Source organism: Cupressus sempervirens, chromosome 5, assembly GCF_028749045.1.
Source record: "Cupressus sempervirens isolate cs-2001-9-10 chromosome 5, ASM2874904v1, whole genome shotgun sequence".
NCBI classification, from domain to species: domain Eukaryota; kingdom Viridiplantae; phylum Streptophyta; class Pinopsida; order Cupressales; family Cupressaceae; genus Cupressus; species Cupressus sempervirens.
In genome coordinates, this window is record NC_143122.1 from 127901526 (window position 1) to 127924166 (window position 22641).

Below are 22641 nucleotides of genomic sequence, written 5' to 3' on the forward strand. Positions count from 1 at the left end.
CTCATACTTAGGTTATCCCATCATGAAATCTGCAAACCCTGTGATAAACATCAAGAAATTACATTGCTCTTTGTTCCATTAGCAAGATACTTCAACCACATACATTCCTAAACAAAATGCAACCTAGTTTATGCTCTTTGTTCACAAACTAGAAAAGATTACAAATCCATGAGAAGGAGACAAGATTCAGACTGAAATTAAACCCTTTGTTGTTCTTTATTCATTCTCCTTGAAAATGAATACATGAAAGATGTGCAAAACATAACTCACAAATCACCCTAACAAATAAGAACTATCTGAATAAAAATTAAATGTTGGTCAATACAAGAGAAAATGTTGAAGAATGAAGGTGGAATCACAATTTTTGATCCAACAAAGTGGTCTCTGTATACACTAATCTAATGTGCTAGAAATACTAATCTAATGAAAGCATTTACACATTAAACTAACATAACATTTAAGAGAGACAAAGAGAAGACAAACTCAAATGAGAATGTGAGCCATGGATAGGCTCTCTTAATGAGATTTGTTCTCTTATTTTTAAGATGTGTCTATGTGTAGATTGGGGATGTATGCTCAAGATGCTCAAAGTTGCTTCAATGGTGGAGATGGATAATAGCAAATTGGTAGCTTTGTGAGCTCTGAATTTGGCATTATAAGGGTATGGGTATGGCTTTTGGCTCTCAAAAGGGTATGGTAACTTTAGCTCAAAGATTTTTGATGAAATGGCTTGGGATGGGATTTAATTTATAGGCTAAGGGCTTGAGGGATGGAGGGCTTAGATGCAAGGATGGGGAGATGGTTAAGGAGGGCTAAGATGCACTCAAAGGGGAGCACATTGATTGTGCTTGTTTAGCACCAATGGGAAGGTGACACTTGTCACAATGAGGATGAATGTGAGAGGGTAGGGTAAAGGGTTGGTTAAAGGCATGATGAGTGGGGTTGAGTATGTAAGAGAGATGTAAGAGGAATGAGTGTGGAAGAGGGAAGAGTGTGGAAGATGGATGTAAGAGTCATGAGTGGGCTTGTAAGAGTCTTTTATGGTTTGTAAGAGCACTCATGACTTGGTGGTTGGGATTTTTGAGGGGAGACTTTGGTTTGGATTAGGAAAGTCTTAAACTTGTTTAGGGAATGTGACAACATTAGGGAGTGGATTAGGCTTGGATTTAGGATTAGATTAGGAATGTTAGAGATGTTAGAGATGTTTGAACAATAATCTATCTAATTGTTCAGCTATGAAAGACAACCCTTCCCTCTTATTGTTCCAAGTGTAGATACCATTCTGAAATTGTATATCCATAATGTTCTTGGCATGTACCCAGTGTCTAAGTCTTTTAAAGATTGAGGTTCATACCTTACTCCTTTTTTATCTTCATTATATAATTTAGCATTAAAGTCTCCACTTAGAATGAAGTTGTAATTTTGAAATTGCTCAAAAACTATTACTATGTCTTGCCAAACTTCTTTTTTCCTAGTAGTCTATATGGGGGCATGTACATTTGTTAAGAATAAATTTAGATTATTATTTGTGCACTTCAACCAACCTCCCATCCAATTTGTTCTCTTCACATGGGGTTCAAAACTTACTTTCCTAGGATCACACAAGGCTAGAATGCAAGATGAACTGCATTCCATTAGATCTCTTGATTTTAGGGTGGATTGTGTATTTTCAGAAAAACTTATCATTTTATTTCAAATAGATGCTCTTACCAAAATTTTGATGAACTAGAAGGGGATTGAGTTTGCATAATGATTTCCTCTTCCTTGTTGATTCCTGATTTAGGTTTCTTAAATCATTTTCCTGTGCCAATCTTGTCCATCTTTGTTTATTGACTACTATGTTCCATCCTTTGCCTTCATTTGTTTGGTGGTTGGAGATGAGGGAATTGGGGTTTTGCGCAAGGCTTATAGTTTGCATAGTTCACATTTTTTTATAGTCTATAAGTGTGAGACAATAATAGCGCTCTCTCTGCGTGCATGCGTGCTCAAGATAGATAAAAGAATTTTGTAATTAATTAACTATTGTATGGTTTGGGAAAACATATAAGAAATAAAATTTGAAAAAAGACATACTATTGATCAAGCATAAACATTTTTTTTTTCACAATATGGCTTTATATATATATATATATATATATATATATATATATATATATATATATATATATATATATATATATATATATATATATATATATATATATACTTTATGAGCACAATGAAAATTTTAAGTTTATATAATTTTATTTAAAAAGCTTATTGTATTGATGATTTATTTGAAAATTCAATAAATTTGTGTCATTTAAAAGAAATAAATGAATAAAATATTTAAGAATGAAATTTAGAAATAAGTTTTAACTCAAAGTTTTTCAAATGAGTGCAAATGAAATAAATAGAGGAAGATTTACTTAATTTCATCAAATATTTCATTTTAAAATAATCTTTAATAATATATTCTAATTTTAAAATTTACATAATTTTGTTTTAAAAGACTTTTTATTGTAATGAAGATTTATTTGAAAATCCAACAAATTCATGTCATTTAAAATAAATAAATGAGTAAAATATTTTGAGAATCAAATTTAGAAATTACTTTTAATTCAAAGATTTTCAAACAATTGCAAATGGAACATATACAAGAAGTACTTAATTTCATTAAATATTTCACTCTAAAATAATCTTTAACAATGCATTTTAATTTTAATAACATTCTTTTTTGCAAAACGAGGGGTAAAAATTTATTAAGACAGAAAGGAATACAACAAGGAGAGCTCAACAATAACATTCTTAAATTAGAAGTGTTTTTCTTTTTTAAAAAAAATATTATTGAAAAGTGTGATTTATCAAAAAGTGTGCCTCCAAGTGAACTAATCTTTGTTTGCAACTTGTAAATATCAATGTGGGGGGAGTTACGAGCAGTAGATCCTGCCATGCAAAGCAACAAGTTAACATAATGGGAAGGTGGATGCCTCCCCCCTTAGGGGTTTTAAAAATTAAGACCGATGGCTCTTCTCAGGGCAATTGTGGTCATGCCGATATTGGTGGGATAGGGAGAGATGAGAATGAACATGTTATTTTCTTATTTTCCATGAATACTCATAAATTAGTAAGCAGTTAGCCTCAGTGGTTGAAAAAATCCAAATACTTTAGCTTTGTGAAGTTTTGGAGCTTTTCTCTTTTTGTCATATTCTAGAGAGTGGAATGGAATTGTTAATTGCGTAGTGAAGTGGGCATTTGAAAAAGTTGGAGATTGGGATATCAAAGGGAGGGATGTCCTCCCTCCTGATTATATTATAGTTTAAGAAAACCTCTTGCTTACAAATAGAAATATGCAATTGTTGGCTTTGCCTTGATTTGAATAAATTTTTACCCCATTTTCAAATATTGAAAGTAAATATACATAAAAATATCGTTTGCATAAGGAGGCCATTATTTTCCATTATTTTAATGAGTATGTGCCTATATTTTTTAACACAAGAATATTAGTACTCAAATGTAAGTTTATCAAATCATGTTAGACTTTTTAATACATTATTTCACTCTATTATTGTTTAAAATTATTAATTTAATTCCTAAAAATTAATTATGTAATATATTCATTCTATTACATTATTTAAATATCAAAAAAATAAAATCAAACATATGATATAATGGAATATTTATATCTTCAACTCTTTCAATTTTAAACATTTTGTAGATAATGTATTCATATAAACTCAACTTTATTCGTTAAAAAGAGAAGAAGAAAATAGAGTAAAGTTCAAGGATAATGCAAATAAAAAAAAGGCACATGGAAGGAGAAAAGGAGGGTGGGAAGTTGCAAAAAAAGGAGTAGAGGGGGGACAAGGAGGAGGAGGAGAAGGGGGAACAAGGAAAATGAAAAGGGGGAGAGGAGAAGGAAAGGAAGAAGGAGAAGAAAGTGAATAAAGGGAAAGCGGGAGTAGTAAGGAGGAGAAAGAGAAGAAGAAGATGAAAGAAGGGAAAGGAGGAGGAGGAAAAGTAGGGGAGGAAGAAAGAGAAGAAAAATGAAGTAGAAGGAAGATGAGCAATAAGAGAATAACATCAAGGAGGACAAAGAGAAGGAAAAAGAGGAGGAGAATATATTAAGTTGTTCCCCTTTGTCTTCTAGAGTATATCTTACTATCAACGTAACTATTGCAGTTGTTTAAAGTGCAAGTGCTAGTTTTTACTTTTTGAACTTCTCATTTTGGAAATAACATAAACTAAAACAATTAATAGACTTTAAGTCTACAATCTATGTGGCAGGTTGCTCTTGTGACGACATCAAAAGACTCACATGCTTTTGTGACAACACTCCATATTTTCCTGCAACTAATATCGAAATTATGAAGAAATGACACATGCATTTTTGAAACAACTTGGAATCACATTGGAATCAACATGTCGATGTTGGATACATTACTATTTAACCAAAGAAAATTTAAAATGTTTCAAGCCCAAATGAAACTAACCCTGTACGATTTCACTTGGATTCCAAGCTATACTCAATTTTGGGACATACATTACCCAAAATCCACAGGTAAATAGGGTGATATAGCAATTTTGAGTTTTACAATAAAATAAATCAGATATTAGTATGAAACAAGAGAAAGATAACAGTTATAAATAAAAAGGACAAAAGATGAAACGTAACTTACAAAAAAGATGTCTAAAAAGAGGAAAAAAAAGTCATAATGATCGGATAAGGAATAAGGGAGTTGGTCAATTTGTCTATAGAGAGAGTCTATCTATGCGATTGTAACCTATAATGCTTCATAGAAATAACAGAAGTGATTATTAAGTTCTATTGTGGATAAAAATCAATGAGCGTTGGGTCTGTATTGCATCGTGTGTGATTTCCTTCAAGTGATTGTTGCTTGAGATGATGGGGTGCACATTCCTGTAATAGAATTAATCTTGATTGTCATTTTTTGTTATTAAGCCTCCAAGTTCAAGTGCCATCAGGCTGGTTAAATAATATATGATTTGTATTTTAAAATGTCTTTAAACATTATCTTTTTGTTGATATATCCATGATCACACCATGACATCTTTTCAAAGATGTTTCCAAAAACCAGATGTGACTACTAAAGATGAATTTTCCTAGTCGTAATTCATATCATTTTATATGTCCACTATCTATTCAAAAGGTATAATGTTAAAAAAATAAAAAACTATAAAATATATGCACGAGTATAGAAAACAATTTCTATTTTGTCTATTCAGTGCAACCTCATTTTCCATTACATCGTCATTTCCATTATGTTTAATGATTCTCATTTCTGGTAGCATGGCAACAATGTGATGGAGGAGCATCTGGAAGCCAATATTCTTGGATTAGTCAGACTAAAGATTTTGCTTACTTTGATAATGGTATTAGGCAACATAATCTTGAAGAAGCAAAAGGGTGTAGCTCCAGCAAACAGTGGTGCAGAGTTCAAACTGAATTTCTACAGCTGAATTGGCTTTTTCTTTGGTGGGTTCAAGAGCACATGATTGTATTCAGATTTTTTTTATAAGAGTCTCTATATTGCTTATTTCCATGAGTAACAGAACTAGTTCCTTTCTTAATAATGGTTTATTAAGAATATTGTTAGTGTTTGAGGAAATAATGTTTATTACTCAGATTTTTCCTACAGTAGTTTAAAAATTAGATATTCTTGGATTCCAAAGAGCAGCAGAATAACCAGTTAGGCTACCTGTCATTTTGCATGTTTAATAACTTAAGTTCAGTTTTGGTGTAGAAAAGCTAGTAGACCTAATGTAACTATGCAATACTCTGATGTAATAAGTTGTCAGTTGCTAAACACAAAAAAGAATATCTAGTATGTTGGAACTGTATTTAACCGATCCTTTATATTTACCCGTCTATGTATCAACTTCTCAATAAACACTAAATGGGACATAATCAGGCTTTAAAAAAATGCAAAACGAATCTCTATTTATTGTATCACAAGAAAATTGTCTACGGTGGAAATGCACACAATATAGGTGATCAAACCATATAGAAAGGTCTCGAATTGGCAAAATCCCATAAGAAACAAGAAAAGACCCATAAGAAACAATTTGGAAACCCTGAACATTAAGTAATTGATGATTATACAAGTTCATCAGGAGAAAAACTAATGGCTAGATAATGATATCAGACACCAATTAACAGGCAGCAAATATCATCCTAAAAAGAAGCTTCCATACTGACCTGCCAATGCCCACTGTCACAGCCCTTTAACATGTTCCCTTATCTGCTCAGGATTAAAAAGTTCTGTTAAAGAAACACCTTACCAGGTTTTTTGGAAGATGAACTAGCAGCAGATGGGATATCCGTTATAGTTTCCTGTTTAACCAGAACAGCTTCTTGCTTACCTTGCACAAGGAAATTTTAAGAAGAAAGGACTGCAGGTTCTTCCTTAAGCAGTTGCCCTTGCATATGCCCATGCTCAGCATGTGGATTCTGAAAAATATCATTCTTGAATTCCCTAGACATTTTGCTAGATCCTTTTTGTGTGCTCGCAGCCTGATCTATTTTCACAAGTACTGATTCTACTTTGGATGACTTCAATACATGAGATTGCATCATGTCCACTTGGCTCAAAATCTTGAGTTTGCATTTGGGATGATTTGTTAAGGTAGTAGTAGTTGTTGTTGTTGACTTTGCTTTAGTTAAATTGATTGACTCTTCGGCAAGAAAGATGATGGATTCTGTTGGCATTGCTGTAGTGCTGGCAATATTTATTGCTGTGAAGGCGATCCAGGATCAAGTATCATCCTGGATGATTGAAACCCTAACAATTTTCCATTCAAGCTAGATGCTACTGGAAGTGCATTGGATGATACAGATTCATATAAGTTTTCTGAACCTACAAGATCAGCTGCATTAATTGCATTACTAGGAGAGCAAGGTTCAAAATTTCTTCTTTTACTTTGATGTTCTTCTTCCTGTGTTGAGTCATGAATAGAAACTACAAAACTTGTGGCAAAAAAAAATTTAGTTCCAAATGTACTGTTAAAATTTGACAATTGCCCTGTTTGTGGACCCATTCGCCATTATATTAGAAAACAATGTGTGGATGGCCATGTTCAATCATCAAACCTTGAAGCAATAAATTGCGTGAATGTTGTGCCAAAATCTTCAAATTCCTGTCTTTGTGGACTTGTTCGCCTTTATGTTATGCCTACGCTCAATCATCAAATCTTGGAGCAATAGATTGTGTGAATGTTGTGCCAAAATCTTCAAAATTTAACAGTATACTTGGAACTAAAATAAATTTGCCAGCAAGGTCTATACATGACTCAACATGGGAAGAACAGCCTCCAAGTAAAAGCAAAAAGTCTGAAATTTCCTTTCCAAGTAATGCAATGAATGCAGCTGATCTCGAGGTTTTGGAAACTTATATGGATCTGTATCGTCCAATGTACTTACAGTGTGCAAGTCAATATAAGTTTCTAGAACGTGCAATATCAGCTGCATTCGCATAACAAACACCAAATAATGGAACCACTGGATTGGTCATTGCAACTGCAAAGCCAATGTTCAGAATGAATTAAAACCAAGTAAAATCAAAATGTTCAAGAGAATTATATATGATCCCCAAAAACATGCAAAAAATTTCAATTACCAAAAGCATTTAAAATGAAAAGAAAGCAATTTAGAACTTACACTGCAAAAGACCTTGGTGATGCTGCTGAGTGGTATTCTGGTCTGAAGAAGCACGCAGTTGCACATTACCATATTTTCTGCCACATGTATCCTGTAATTCATGCTTTCATTCACTAAACCATAGGAAGAATTTTCCTACTGCATGTTATTGCCACCCATTTGACCACTCATATTATGGTAGATGTGCCCACTTGCACCCGCAGTAAGTTGCTGGAGTAGTTCTTATGTAGTTAAATCTTGAATAACCCATTCCACCAGAGGGAGCATTTCCTAACCTCAAGGTTGGAATCATCTGGCTCTTGAAACCTATTGTAGGCATTGTTGGTTTGCTGCACCCGTAGATATAATACTGACATTAAAACATGTCGCCTAGGGGTCCTGGAACTGATGAGTAATTGTCTCCAGAATTAGCCAAAACATTCATTTTATTAAAATCAGCACCAGGTGCTATAAATGAGTTAAATGGACATGATCGAACCCACTACCAGTGGGTAATATACGTCACATTCCAGAAGGATTGGAAATCAAAGATTTTGAGCTAGGAAATATCCTCACTGGAAGTTGTCTTCACTGAATATCCAAAACCAATATTTGACATTCCTAAAGTTGGAATCGTTGTTCCCAAAGTTCCATTGGAAGAAACAGAATGGACATACCTTTGGTTACAATTGCCGTGTTGTGAACACTTGGCAAAAGCCCGCTATCGTGTTTCCAAAGGTCTAATGTCCGTGTAGTCTTCCTGAGAAAGGAAAATAGAACACATAAAAAATTAAGTACAAATATAAGTGGACCTCGTAGTAGGTCATACTTGCTTTTATATAAAGACATTATTACATGATATTGCAGATTATAATTTATGCTCTGATCTAGAAACTGTGGTACTGGAAAGATTGCAAACAAATTCTTCTGTGATGCAAAAACTACTCACGTTTCATTTCTGCAGGGGCAATCCCCTCTTGTGGGAGTCCCTGGAAGAGGAACCCACCACTGGCAGTCGGATCAAGACTCGAACCTGTGCCATGCTTGGTAAATCCCATAGGCAAAAACTGCTAATGTTTCATTAAGCTAGATAATATGCAAGACTGACTAATGAATTCCATTGAACTAAGGTCATATTTCCATTATGCAGACTCCTAGTCGCCTTGTGCCGGCCATGGGAAAACCTCGAATTAGAAGTTGAACTTATGGCAATGCATGGAAGTTGGGGGAACTAACACCAGCCCTGAGTACTGTCATGGGGCGCTTGTTCGAAGAAACCAAGGGTAAACATAATATGAATCAAGGCATACCCTAGTGTGCCCTATTACTGGAGTAATTGACAAGCTCACAACTGACGAGCTGCATTTCAAACCTGCCTCTGGAAGATATTTTTACTATCCAACTTCAATGGCTCCTAATATTTGTTCCCCACTCACGCTTGATTGGTAATTGTTTATCGGGATTGCATGGTTTTGAAGTTTCCATATGATTTTCATGTAAAATACTTCTGCATGTTAAGATTATTGCCCTTTTATGGTTTGCATCGTACAGGGCTGACATCCTTTGGAAGCATGAGAATTTATTTTCTGCAAATGTAACCACCCTACCACAAGCCATTTTGAGTCCATAAATTACTTTCTTGTAATAATTGTTTTAAGCAATGGACTCATCTGCACTTCCAACACATGGCATGGACACTTTCCAAGGTTTATCCCTACGGCAGGGTAGTCTTGGATAATCCGTTGCACAGAATTTTTATCATCCCCAAATGTTGTCATGTTAAGATCTTTTACAGGGATTCTTTTAACCAGAGCCTCCATCATGGGGGATTCTACTAAATAATTGCATGCCAAGACCCTAGATTCAAAGACTAAGGAATAGATTATTTTCTAGTCCATGGGAAAAAAATTCTGCTTTGTGAGAGCTCAGGGGAGGGGATGATCCCCTTGTACATTGACGTATACATTTCATTTTGCCTGATGGTTTCTTAAAGATTTTGAATTTTCTTATCATGCTTGCAATTTCTAAGAATGGTGATACGTTTAATCCTAAAGATGAGGGCCCAAGTGGCTACCAAAAAGGATAAGCCAGCTGATCTAGACCCCTCAAATTGATAATTTGGTTCTTCCCTGAACGAATGAATGAGAGATGGGTTTTCTTATGCATAAACAGTCATGTTATGTAGAACTATATCGTAACATTGAACTGAAATTTTGATCAACAATTATGCAATAATTATCTACACAGGTGTATCTTTGAAGTACCTTCCTCCAAACGGCTTGCAAAATTATAGAGTTTGTTTCTCCAAACCAGGGGAGTTTCCACGCCATTTCAGAAGTTCAAATCTGAAACAAACAAAAACACCATTAATGTATTCTAGATGGCAATATATATTTTGAGTAGCAGTCGAAAGAAGCAATTTATTCATGAGATTTGCACATCGGTACAGATTTAAAACTGAAAAAATCTGTTTATTTGCCGTAACGAAAAGCAACATCAATGGAGTAAGTGGAAATTAAATTAAATTGTTGTTTTAATTTTAAATTAGCATTGCACGATTTTGTATGTTTACTCATTATACCTTTAAACTGCTTAGACTTTGAGTTTTATCGAGGAGATCACAAACTAAAATAATAATAAGTGTATTCGTGAATATGCGGCCTCTGCTAACACACACACTTCAACACGGTCTTCGTATGCGGATTCATCTCGGAATGAACATTGGATTGTTCATCCAAAATTTGCCCTGCAAAGCGACCTATTGCCTTCTATCTAAAGGGAATTGCTTGTTAGATATCCTCAAATTCGAGGTGTTTAAGCAAACAGACCCTGTAAGAACGAAAGATTTGAAAAAAAATGTGACTAATCTATATGAGAATGCAGATTAATCTAGAATGAGATATGCACGTTTAATCTAAGAACATGTAAAAGAAAGATATGCTAAAATGTATGCATATTATGCTAAATGAGATTAAACTAGAAAATGAATATGAAAGTAAGGAGCTCAAATGAATGCACAATCCAGTAGCAATTCGATGCAAATTCTCATTCAACCTCTCTTGAAATGAAGAGAGGAGGGTTTCTTAAATAGACTTTCCTGGAATCCATCAATAGTTGAGATCGATTTCAATCAACGGTCAGGATTGAAGATGAAGTTCAATCATAAAGTAAGATTCCCAAATTAAAGGGAGTTAACTGATTTCTTTTGAGTAGAAAAAGGAGTTAACTGATTTAATTTGAGTAAAGTAAGGAGTTAACTGATTTAATTCCTTTTTTATCCACAGTGAACTGGGAATTTCTCTTTTTGAATTGAAGAGAGATTTTGCTGAGATATTTAATTTAATAAAATGAGATATGCTCTCATAATTACTTTTTCTATTTAATTAAATAATCCTTTAATTAATTAGAGACACTTTTCTTATTTAATTAAATAATTTCATTTAATTAATTAGGAATGGATTCCCATTTAATTAAATAACTTTGTTTAATTAATTAAAAGTAAGTACTCCATTTAATTAAATAATTTCATTTAATTAATTAGAAATACCTTTTTCATTTAATTAAATAATTACATTTAATTAATCAAGATAGGTGTATTTATTAAATTAAATAAATTTAATTCCATAGTACATTAGCCTTAGGATGTAATTTAATTTAATTAAAGTATAAATACTTAATAATTAAATTATAATTAAATCAAGTAGGTTTAATGCAACTAATATGAGTACGTACTATATGAATTAAATAAGAAATATGATGAATGCAAATTAGGGTTTTCTGCATCTGACAATTAAGTCAAGTAGCGAATAGCAGAATGAGAATTGCCTATTAGAATAGGTCTTTAGGATTGGTCAGAAATAGACCAGAATTGGTTGAGATGGCAATGAGCCAATTTTGGGGTATTACATTTTGCCCATCTTTGAATGAATGTGCAAGCAGCGTGTTCAATTCAAAGATAATCAGAAAGCATGATGCGAACATGAGATTGGTTCCAAAGTTGATGACACTGAGACCAATTGATAAGCTTTTTAGGACCATCTCTAGAACAGAGCTTAATCCTAAGGAATCCAAGTAGAACACTTAGATACCTAAGATCGATAGCATTTAGAAGATTATCTCCAGAACGGAGCTTAACCTTCAAGGATCCAGATAGAACACCTAGATACCTAAGATTGATAAGCATTTAGAAGATTATCTCCAAAAAGGAGTTTAATCTTCAAGGATCCAGATAGAACACCTAGATACCTAAGATTGATAAGCATTTAGAAGATTATCTCCAGAACGGAGTTTAATATTCAAGGATCCAGATAGAACACCTAGATACCCGAGAGTGATAAAGCATTTAGAAGACTATCTCCAAAACAGAGCTTAACCTTCAAGGATCCAGATAGAACACCTAGATACTGGAGAGTGATAAAGCATTTAGAAGACTATCTCCAGAACAGAGCTTAACCTTCAAGGATCTAGATAGAACACCTAGATACCTAAGATTGATAAAAGAAAAATAATAAGGTCCAATCATGAGTCGTAGAATCATCTCTCCAGAATGAGGCTTGATCCTTAGGAGTCAGGATTTAGACTATCCCAATACCTGTCCATCGAACTCTGAGAAGAGTTGTAATAAGGTTGATCAATTGATGAAAAGATAAGATAGATGGCAAAGATGCCAGATAGAAGGGAACAAGATGTCCTGAGTGATGAGATGCCCCAAGTGGTAGATGGAAAAGATGCTCCGAGCAATAAGTATTCAATGATGGCCCGTGGCTATACAGCCACAAAAATGCACTTCCTTTACATTTCTTTTTTTAACTTTTCAAAAAAAAATTCTAAGTCCTCTCCTTAGTAAGAAAGTGCATTTTCGTGGTTGTATAGACGTTGCCTTCAATGGTGTAGTCATCCTGCCCCCTCAGGAGCGAAATCGAAAGATGACACACCAGAAATGTGATTGAAGTAGTATATCATGAGATATAGAAGAAATCTGAGATTCAACAGAATCTAGAAGAGATCAGAACGATCTAAAGAAGATTCAGGGTTGATTTGAAATGATTGCGAAGTCGCAAAGACCAAGTTTGACCAAAAGTTGACCAAATTTAGCCACAGATGACTTGAGTTGACTATTTTCAAAAAGAAATTTTGAAAATATGGAGGATGTAAAGTTGAAAGGATTCCAAGAATCACAAAGTATCAGAAAGATTTGGGCTGCACAAGCGTTCGATTGCGTCGGTCTCCAAAATTTTAAAATGCATTTTTGAGACTCTTAGGTGTGTCAGATTTTGAATTTGATCTTGAAAATGGATCCAGAACAGTCCAATTAGCCAGGGGTGTGATTTCGCGCAAATTTGAGCATTTTGAAAAATTTGGTCAACACCTATATAAGGGCTCGAAGGGTCATTTTCAATTCATTTGTGCTTTTGTCTTGTAGTGATTTTGAGCTCTGATAGAGACATGGCAGTAAAGGTGAGATATCATCGTTTTGAGTGCTCCAAACGACACAGCCCGCCAGCAGACTACAGACCACCGGTGAGTCGTTGATTTTCCATCTTCGTACTTTTGTTTTCATGCATTTTGAGGTCATTTATTACACGTTTTAGCATGTTTTAGGATTGTCAATTCTTTCTTCGTGCGAGACTAATCTCTTCTCGCGCGAAGATCTTCTTTCTTCGTGCGAATAAACAGGATATGTTGTTTCTTCACGCGTGGCCAGAGAATCTTTGCGCGGGGCAATTTTGGTTTCGCGCGAATATGTAGATTCTTCGTGTGAGGCGATTCGTGTTTCACGCGAGAATCTCTTTTCTCGCGTAGGCAGCTCTATCTTCGCGCAAGAATCCATTTTTTCGTGCGAAGGCAAGATTCTTCGCTCGAAGAAAGAATTATTTCGCGCGAAACTATATATCTTCGCATGAGATTTCATGAATCTCGCACAAAATCCCGTGACAGTTTTGTGATTTCGCACTTAAAAATTGCATTTTATTTTGTTTTGATGCTTCATTTCGACTTGATACTGATCGTTTGTTTGTCATTTTCTCTGCAGTGCGTGCAGGAGGTCTTCGGAGACGTTTCATTTAGGTCACACTATCCACCATATGGAGAGTTATTGCGGAGTCTGGATGACACAGATCGGGCACACATTGCCCGATTAGGTTTGTCTTCTCTTTGCCGAATTTCAGCCGTGATGGTGAATCACGACCTTCTCATTGCATTGGTAGAGTGTTTCCATTCAGAGACAAACACCTTTCATTTGCCGATGGGTGAGATGACCATCACACTAGAGGACATCTAGAGGATCCTGCAGATTCCTTTCCATGGTGCCCAGGTGGTTTATGATACAGTGCCCCGATTAGGGACATAGGCACTATCCATTGTATTCAGGAGAGAGCTACCGAGAGGCAGGGCCATCAGCTGGGATGAGCTGATGCATACTTATGGACCCACACACAGGTTGGCATCCATGTTGGGTATATTCCTGAGCTTCTTTTTATGTCTTGACAGGGGACATCATGGGTTGGAGTGTGGATGGGGTGTCATGCTTCATAGGATGCTGGAAGCACCAGAGATCTTCGGGTGGGGTCAATGCATGTTGGCTCACCTTTTCCATGAGATGCATGAGGTCGTCTTCCATGAGAAGAAGACCATGGCAGTAGGAGTTTATGTTTATAGATCTAGGCTTGGGAGCATCTCCCTGTATGTAGGCCGATTTGTGAGGATGCCCGGGAGTCGATGGAGCCCTACATATGCAGATATCGAGGGCATATTACCTAGGCCCACCTGGGTAAGATTGAGCACTGGCGAACACATCTTGATGACCTAGTGTCCATTATATGGTGACCCTGGAGAGAGACAGAGGACTGGGATGATGCCCCCAAAGAGCTACCATGGATGTTTAGTTCTTGATCGCTGGCGGGCAGGATGACATCAGTGATTGAGAGATTTGTGATTTCATGAGTGTGGTGGCAGTATGGCCGACCACAGGACATTTCACCTGAGTACTGTGCCTACGCCAGGGTATAGAGGGATATTGAGTGGGGATGGCCTCCACGGATGGATCCAGGGCGATCCATGATAGATATCTGCAGTTTAGCTGTTGTTTAGTGGGACTACCTGCCAGAGGTAGTAGATGCAGGGATGACGCCTACATATCAGGCATTTTTGATCAGCCATCCATTCCCACATTTTACAGATCCAGTGGGGATGACAAGGCAAGCAGAGAGACAGGCACCCAAGTAGCAGCAGGCACAGCCACAGCCACCAGTTCAGCCACAGCAGCAGTCACGAGTTCGGCACTGGGTTTAGCAGATGCAGATTCCCCCACATTAGATGGGATCAAACCGAGGTGCCAGAGGTAGTTGGAGTAGACAGGGCCGACGTCGCAGGCAGAGGATAGAGGAGGAGGTCCCTCAGTAGGAGGCTCCTCAGTAGCAGGTGCCACCACAGCCGCAGACACCACCACAGTAGCAGGCACCTGAGATGCTTATGAGGATATGGCAGATCAGCTAGCAAGTGGGGTACAAGATGCGGTACAGCAGTATTGCGAGCGGGTTCGTCAGGCCTCTTGACAGTTGGGAGAGTTGCAGATTGCAGTGGCAGTCAGGGATGCACAGCTGGTACAGAAAGAATGAGAGATATATTTTCAGAGGGAGCACGCGAAAACTGCAAAGAAGAGGCTAGAGTTGGTGCAGGATGAGATCCGCTTCTAGTCTTCTCGGGTTGCATATTATTATGCTGCATACACCAGCGCCATGCCAAATGAGACATTGCAGGTTCAACAATTCTCTCAGTATACGCGAGAGTCTAGAGGCGCACGACCTCCTGTCAGGCCAGATATGCCACCACCGCCTCCGCCACCTGCTACCCTAGCACCTCCTGCTCCTCCTAGAGGCGAGGGTTCAGGACAGAGTTAGATGCTTTGTGTCTGAGTTTTAATTTTGATCTCTAGCTATGTATCGATTTTTGTGCCAGCACCACATGTATCATTTTTGATTGATTGCGCTTTAGTAGCACCCATTTTTTGTACTGACCCATTCTTTTAATATATATATACGAGATTTTGAGCCGAGTGTTCCTGTGTACATGTCATTGTCTATTATGTTTTACTTTGATGTACATGAGATGTATGTTGTACGTAGATAGAACACATATTGATGGACTGACATTTCATGTAGTATTGTGTGTTTTTACTTGACAGTGATAGGTATTCCATTGAGGAGCATGAATCGACAAACCAAACGCTTGTGAAGCCATGGAGGAATCTGAAATACAATGTATGTGGAGTATGAACAGAATGACCATCGAATTGTGTGCTTATGCAAATGAAGTATGTAATGCAAGACTATGTTTGAATGCAACCCTAGGTCTGGTTACCAAGCCTCGATATTTAATCATCACTAGATACAAAATATAGCTCATATGTTATACAATTCGCACTGACATTGCAATCATGAAAATTTGAATATAAAATATGTTATTGGGTTGTCGGGATTAAATGTAAGCATTCGAGGCACAAGAAGCTAGAATAACCAGAACATTTGTCCCTTTTAATGTAGCAAGTTAACATAAGCATCAGAGCATAAATGCTAGGATGACCTGAATGTTGCTTGCATAACAGACACACCAAACACACGGGAGATCCCTCTTATGCTAAGCATTCAGTATTCATTCTGTCCGCAACGACTCTTGCATTCGTAACCTGAGACAGAAGTGGGCTAGATATACTCACAGTGACCCGTACGTTCACTTAGTAGGACGAGTATCAGTATGTACTATAGCATGAAGATTTCACTCCAACAAACAAGGAGAAGAACCAACGTTATTGGTGTATTCATATAAAAGGAGTCGAGGTACACACGACCATCCATTACAAGATGGAGGCTCTTAAAGTGGACACCCCTCTTATAGGAATAGATCAACTTACTGGAACTAAACCCCAGACAGAAAGCCAAGAAAAGATCATGCCCTCAGTCATTACTTCTCTAGTCGAAGATGACATCATCAAGTTGCTCGAGGAGATATGATAAAGCAAAAACAAAGCAAACAAAGAAAAAGCTCAGCATATCCAAACAAGTATATCATTTTTGAGTTTAATGTTTTCGGGATTGATGTCAAGTGTCAATGTCCAGAACAAGTTTGAGAGAAATCTCTTTAGTAGGGTGACGACAGTAGGCAGACATAGTCAGAACAATTGGTGACTAAGGTCAAAGAAGAATCTTCACAATGAAGAACCTAAGAAGGACTGAGTGACAGTAGACAAACACAACCAGGATGACTAGTGACTGACGCAAAAGAGATCTTCCATAAAGGAATCTGGAGACGTAACTTGAGCAACGGTAGGCAGACATAGCTGAAACAACTGGTGAGCATTGCAAAAGAGATTCTATGAGGAGAATCTCGAAAAGAGAGACACTAGCGATAGTAGGCAGACGCAATGAGGACCACTAGTGACTATCGCAAAGGAGATTCTATGAGGAGAATCTCAAAAAGAGTGACACTAGCGACAGTAGGTAGACACAGTGAGGATCACTGGTGACTGTCGCAAAGGAGATTCGATGAGGAGAATCTCAAAAAGAGTGACACTAGTGACAGTAGGTAGATGCAGTGAGGACCACTGGTGACTGTTGCAAAGGAGATTCTATGAGGAGAATCTCAAAAAGAGTGACACTAAGGGGAGATGCCCCCGAGCTGTGACAAGACTCAATCCATGGATACATGAATAGGAAAAGCAGGAATGCCAAATCATGAAAGCGACTGTACAGAATAGCCAGAAGATGCACTGCAAGATGGAGCATTGGGAACAAGAGGTGCCCGTTTACCAGGTTTTCACCTTCTTGGCAAGATTCTCTTTTTTTGCTACCATGATGCATGTTTCCAGGTTTTCACCAGTGGCACTTTTTTTGTTTTTGTTTTTCAATTTTTTTGTATTTTTGAGATTTTTCACTTTTTTGGTGTTATTATGGCACCTATTGCTAGGTTTTCACCAGGGTAACAATTTTTTTAGGACTTTTTCTGATTTTTATGATTTTTTTTCCAGAAATTTCAAAATTTAGAACTTTTTCAGAGATTACTAGCTCTCAAGAAGGATCAGCTTGACTTTGTTTCAGTGTCTAGCAAGGTATAGGATAAGATGTAGTAGCAAGCAAGTGGATAAGCAGAGATGGATAGGCAAGGAGTATGAAACGATGAATGTTACCCTCAAGGAAAGCCTTCACAAGATTACCCATGTTAGGGAAAAAGACATAACAATATAAGCTCATGGTGTAATGATGGGTGTCACAAAGAAAATGACCATGTCAAGAGATTGGTAAGAACCAAGTTTTCTTGTTTCTTTCATTGATCAAGACCAAAGGGTTAACTAAATAGGACAGAAAAGTTTTTTATGGAGGTTATGAGTGAATGACTTGAGACAAGGATATTTGAAGGATAAGCAAGATCATGATAGGATGTCATGGATGGAAGAATTACACATGATGCCTGTTTACCAAGTTTTCATCATGGTACTTGTCCAGGTGCCACAAGAAGTAGTTTTCACCATAGGACAGATTTATTTTTCTTTACTTTTGCTACCAAGGCGCCTGTTTCTAGGTTTTCACCGAGGCACTTCTTTTTTTTATTTTTTCTTCTCTCTCTCTCTCTCTCTCTCTCTCTCTCTCTCTCTCTCTCTCTCTCTCTCTCTCTCTCTCTCTCTCTCTCTCTCTCTCTCTCTTTTTGGAATTTTTAGAGTATAAGATATGATAAGCCAAGGCCATAGCAAGGTACACTCAAAGATGCTAATAAGGTAATGGAAGGGAAATGATAGGAAAATGAGAGGTAGATGGAGGATAAGGTTGTTGGTTTTGGAAGACTAAAACAAGCAAGGATGGCAAGTAGGCATAAGATTTAGAGGATCTCATGAGGGTGGATGAGGTATTAGGCAAGATCAACATTGACACACACCTTGAAGGGTAGTGGAATGATGTAGGAAATATGGATGAAATAGATTGAGGCTTAGATATATGAGGTAGCAAAGCCATTTTGGAGGAAGGTGGAGTAGAAGGCTTTGAAACCTTTTTAGGAAGATGTTGGGAAGAAGGTGGAGTGAAAACCTTTGGAAGCTTGAATGTCAACTTTGATTTGTTTTCAATATTCAAGTCCTTCAAAAGAGACTTGGGAATTCATATAGCTTTTGATTTTTCATTAGATGCTTTGGAATGCATTTCTTCAATAACAAATTTAAGAACCCATACTTTCTTTGTCGAGCTCTTTGAATAGTGGACCTTTGTGGTCTCTTTTTTGTTTTCTTCTTCTTGACATTCACATGTTGATTAGGGGAGACATAGTGAACTTTTTAGGATAGATTCATGCACTTTTGTTTGAGTTGATCATCCAAATTTCTTTCAAAGGACTTGGGACTTGTGGATGAATGAGGCCAATATGACTGGTTTAGATGGAAAGGTGAATGTAAAGAGTTCAAGTATGTGCATCTTTGTTGATCTTGGGGTAGGGTAGGAGGAATGTATAATGAGCTAAGAGTGGAAGTAGGAGATAGAGGAACATAAGGTCCCAATATAGATGGAAGACTTGAAGGTTTTAGCTTAGATGGGTAGGGACCAAGGATAGATTTAGAAGATGTGAATGCACCATGAGTATGGATATCAACATCTTTAGAGTGAGCAATATGACCAAAGCCATCAATATATATATGAGTAACTGTTATAGGAGCAATACCTTTGATAGGAGTATTTAAAGCTTGAGCATAGTTTGGAAGTGAATGTAGCGAGGTAGAATAGGAGAGTCAGGGAACACTTTTCTCTTCAAAAGGAATTTTGGATAACATAGGAAAAGTATCCTTCTCTTGGTCTTTTGTAATCTTCTTAAGGATGGTGGAAGAAATATCTTGATCTTTCTTAGTAGAGGTGCATAACATGGGAGATGGAGGACTATGTGGCTCTTGAGATGGAGGCACGAGATCTTGGAAGACTTGAAAGGGGATGAAGGAATCTTGGTCTTGATCAACACTTGTTTCTTCATTATTTAAGTGGTCCTCTTGACATGAAACCAAAACCAAGGATGAGGGAGTATCTGAATCTACATTCGAATATATTTCTAGAGTCTCCATAACAGGCTCTTGAAGGGACAATGGAGGAATAGTTGGATTAGGGATAATAGGAGGAGCAACACATGGAGGTTTTGGATCTTTTCTTTGTGTAGTATGGGAGAGGTTTGCAGCTAAGTCAAGATTAGCTTGAGTTTCCTTTAAAGGTAGTCCTTGAGGGTACACATAGTCAACTGGGGGAGTAGTGAGTTCTTTTGGTGAATATGGGTTGGAAAGATTGGACAATTTAGAAGGTGGATGTATGTTGGAGGCAGTAGAAGTTGTGTTTGAACCATTACTAGACATGGTTTCATGAGGTTGATCCTTCCTGAGAGTAGAATCTTTAGTAGCTGAGAGCTTAGATTTTTGAATTATGCCATTATCAAAGAGATCTTGAATCATTTTTTTCAGCTCCTTACAATGTGAAGTTTTATGTAAATTATGTCTATGATAGGCACAATAGTTACTCATAAAGGAAACTCCCGCCAAATTGAGCTTAGGTAAAGTAATGAGTTTTTTTTCAAGAAGTTCTTCGAAGGTTAATTCATAAGATTTTCCCAAAGGGGTGAAATCATGCTTTGGTTTAGGCTCCAAAGGTTTTTCTTAAAAAATATTTCTAGATTTCTTGGGTGTTTGCAGATTGTTTTGAGATGGCTTGGACTCAAGATCACAAGAATGTGATTTTTGGTTGTCATAGGAGAAAGGGAAAATTTATCTCAAGGAGAATTTGTTCGATGATGTTTCATCTTTCTCCTTTAGTTTTTGAAGTTGAGCACTCATTGAGTGGATTTGTTGCTTCATGTTTGCAATTAGAATCCCTTCTTCCTCACTAGGAATATTGGATTTAGCACATTTTTTGTTAGCCATTTTGATGTACTATGTTTCAAGTAGTGACAACCAAGTTTTAGAACATAAGTCAAGTTGCCATAGTCATAGACAATGACAAAAAAAAAGCTTAGACAAGGACCACACTAGAACTTAGTCTCAATGGGACAAGATAAGAGTGTTGTATACTAAGGCATGAATAGTCTGATTTGAAGGCTAGAACAACCAAAGATTATGACTATCATAACATGGAGTACAAAAAGCACTAAAGGACAAGAGCAAGATAACTAAGAGACAAGACTAGTTAAAGTATGGATCACAAGTCATTAGCTAAGCAAGATGCCATTGTTTGAGACTGTTTTCAGATAGAGAAGTAGTAAACCGATGCAAGAAACAAACTTGGTACAGAGCATAGATAGCTCTAATAGACTAACTTAATAGTTCAAACTCAAGATCTCACATGAAGATCCTCTAAAAGGCACATGAGAAAGTACACAGAGCCATGCAAAGACTCAAGATAGCATAAATATTTCACATGAGGATGTGTTGTAGGCCACACAAAGTAGTGCAAGGTTAACTTGGATAGCATAAAGATCTCGCATGGAGATGTGCAACTGTTTGCACAAGAACTTGGACAAAGTTGCGTGAAGAAATAGGACAACAAGTATTCGCGCAAAAGTTTGCAAACTGTGTGCAAAAATGGAAACTAGACTGACAACTAAACTAAATTTTGAAAAGACTTTGAAGATTTTAGACAATTTTGGATAGATTGTTAATTCATTTCAGTAACTAGGCAGATAAATAGGCACGTAGAACAGCAAGCAGGTGATTTCAAGGACGTCTGAAAACAATGAGCAAGGGCAAAAGCAATCTTGCGCATGAACAATCAAGTGACTTAGTTTGTGCTAATCCCTAAGAGAGCTATTTGTGTATGTTTTCAAAAGGTTTTGCAATCACGCATACATCCCTAGAAAATAAAAGTTTGGCCTCTCTAAAGTTTTTAGTAATGGTTTGATTTTACAACTTTTATGACTCATAGGGGTGACCTCCAATCCCGACACACCAAGGTTTTGAAACAGTCCTAGAACTTAATCTTCAAGAGCTGCTAGGGAGATCTGACAACCCACAATGAACCATACCCATGGAAATTTCTTCCACAAGGACATTTATTTAGCGGTTGTCACTACCATGGCGAAAATGGCTATTACCGCTTAAGGTTTCGTCAATGCAGTTTTCCCTGTAGAGGGATTGTTTGCTATGGTTAACCCTCTCTAAAGGTGACTGACTCACAATAGTGTACCACAAGGGGACTTAGCTTCCAGATTCAAGGTTTTGACACCTTTTCACCTTTAGCCCAATCAAAGTAGACAGATTAATCTGACATGTTAAACTAAGAGTATCTCTTAAAGATCTATGATATCAACTCCCAGTGATCTATCAACCTCTCTGGAGAAAGGATACCTTAATCAACAAGTTGAAGATTCATCTATCTGCAAGATGTTCAAAGTATCCTCCCCACCTACAAGGAATTCGTCTTAGAGAGGAGTTTCACTAGGAACCCACTCCTCAAGATCCACAAATAGTGTTCATGGGGGGCCTAATTATTATGTGTGTACAAAATGTTAATTCCTGAAAGAAAATCTATCCAAAAGCAATCAAAAAGCACAAGGTGGTACACTTAATGCTTTAACTAATGTGAGGTGAGTCCAAAGATGTGGAACATTTAACCCCTCACACAAGCCAAAACGAGTCCACAACCTAGAAACTAGTGAGTTCTAAAAAGCACAAAAGGGTTGCCTAGTGGAGCATTTAATGCTTCTTTCTTGTAGACCCCTCCCCTTTAACGTGGTGCTGATCTTGCAACCACAGGGTGGAATGAGGGGCCGACAGATTAGCAAGTCCAATAACCCAAGATAGCTAATTAGATCTATCACTAGTAACTAAGCCTGCTAGATGAAACTAATAGAGATCACAACCTAGTATCAAATTATGCATGTGTTGTAAAATGAAAACATGGAAGGAAACACACACAAGCTTGACATGAGAGATGTTTATTTTAGATCCAAATGAATTTTTATCAGTTGAGGAAGGTTACCTGGTGATCCTCGCAACGCGCTTA

The 22641-nt window shown here is 36.9% G+C and overlaps 1 long non-coding RNA gene across 1 annotated transcript; it reads right to left on the reverse strand.

The window, feature by feature from the left end:
• Positions 1-6011: 6011 nt before the first annotated feature.
• On the reverse strand, positions 6012-10067 carry LOC149554838 (uncharacterized). The gene is made up of 4 exons (XR_016365249.1): positions 9901-10067; positions 8314-8396; positions 7658-7986; positions 6012-7516 (listed from the first exon to the last, which is right to left on the reverse strand). It is a non-coding gene; the product is annotated as an uncharacterized LOC149554838 (long non-coding RNA).
• Positions 10068-22641: the final 12574 nt, after the last annotated feature.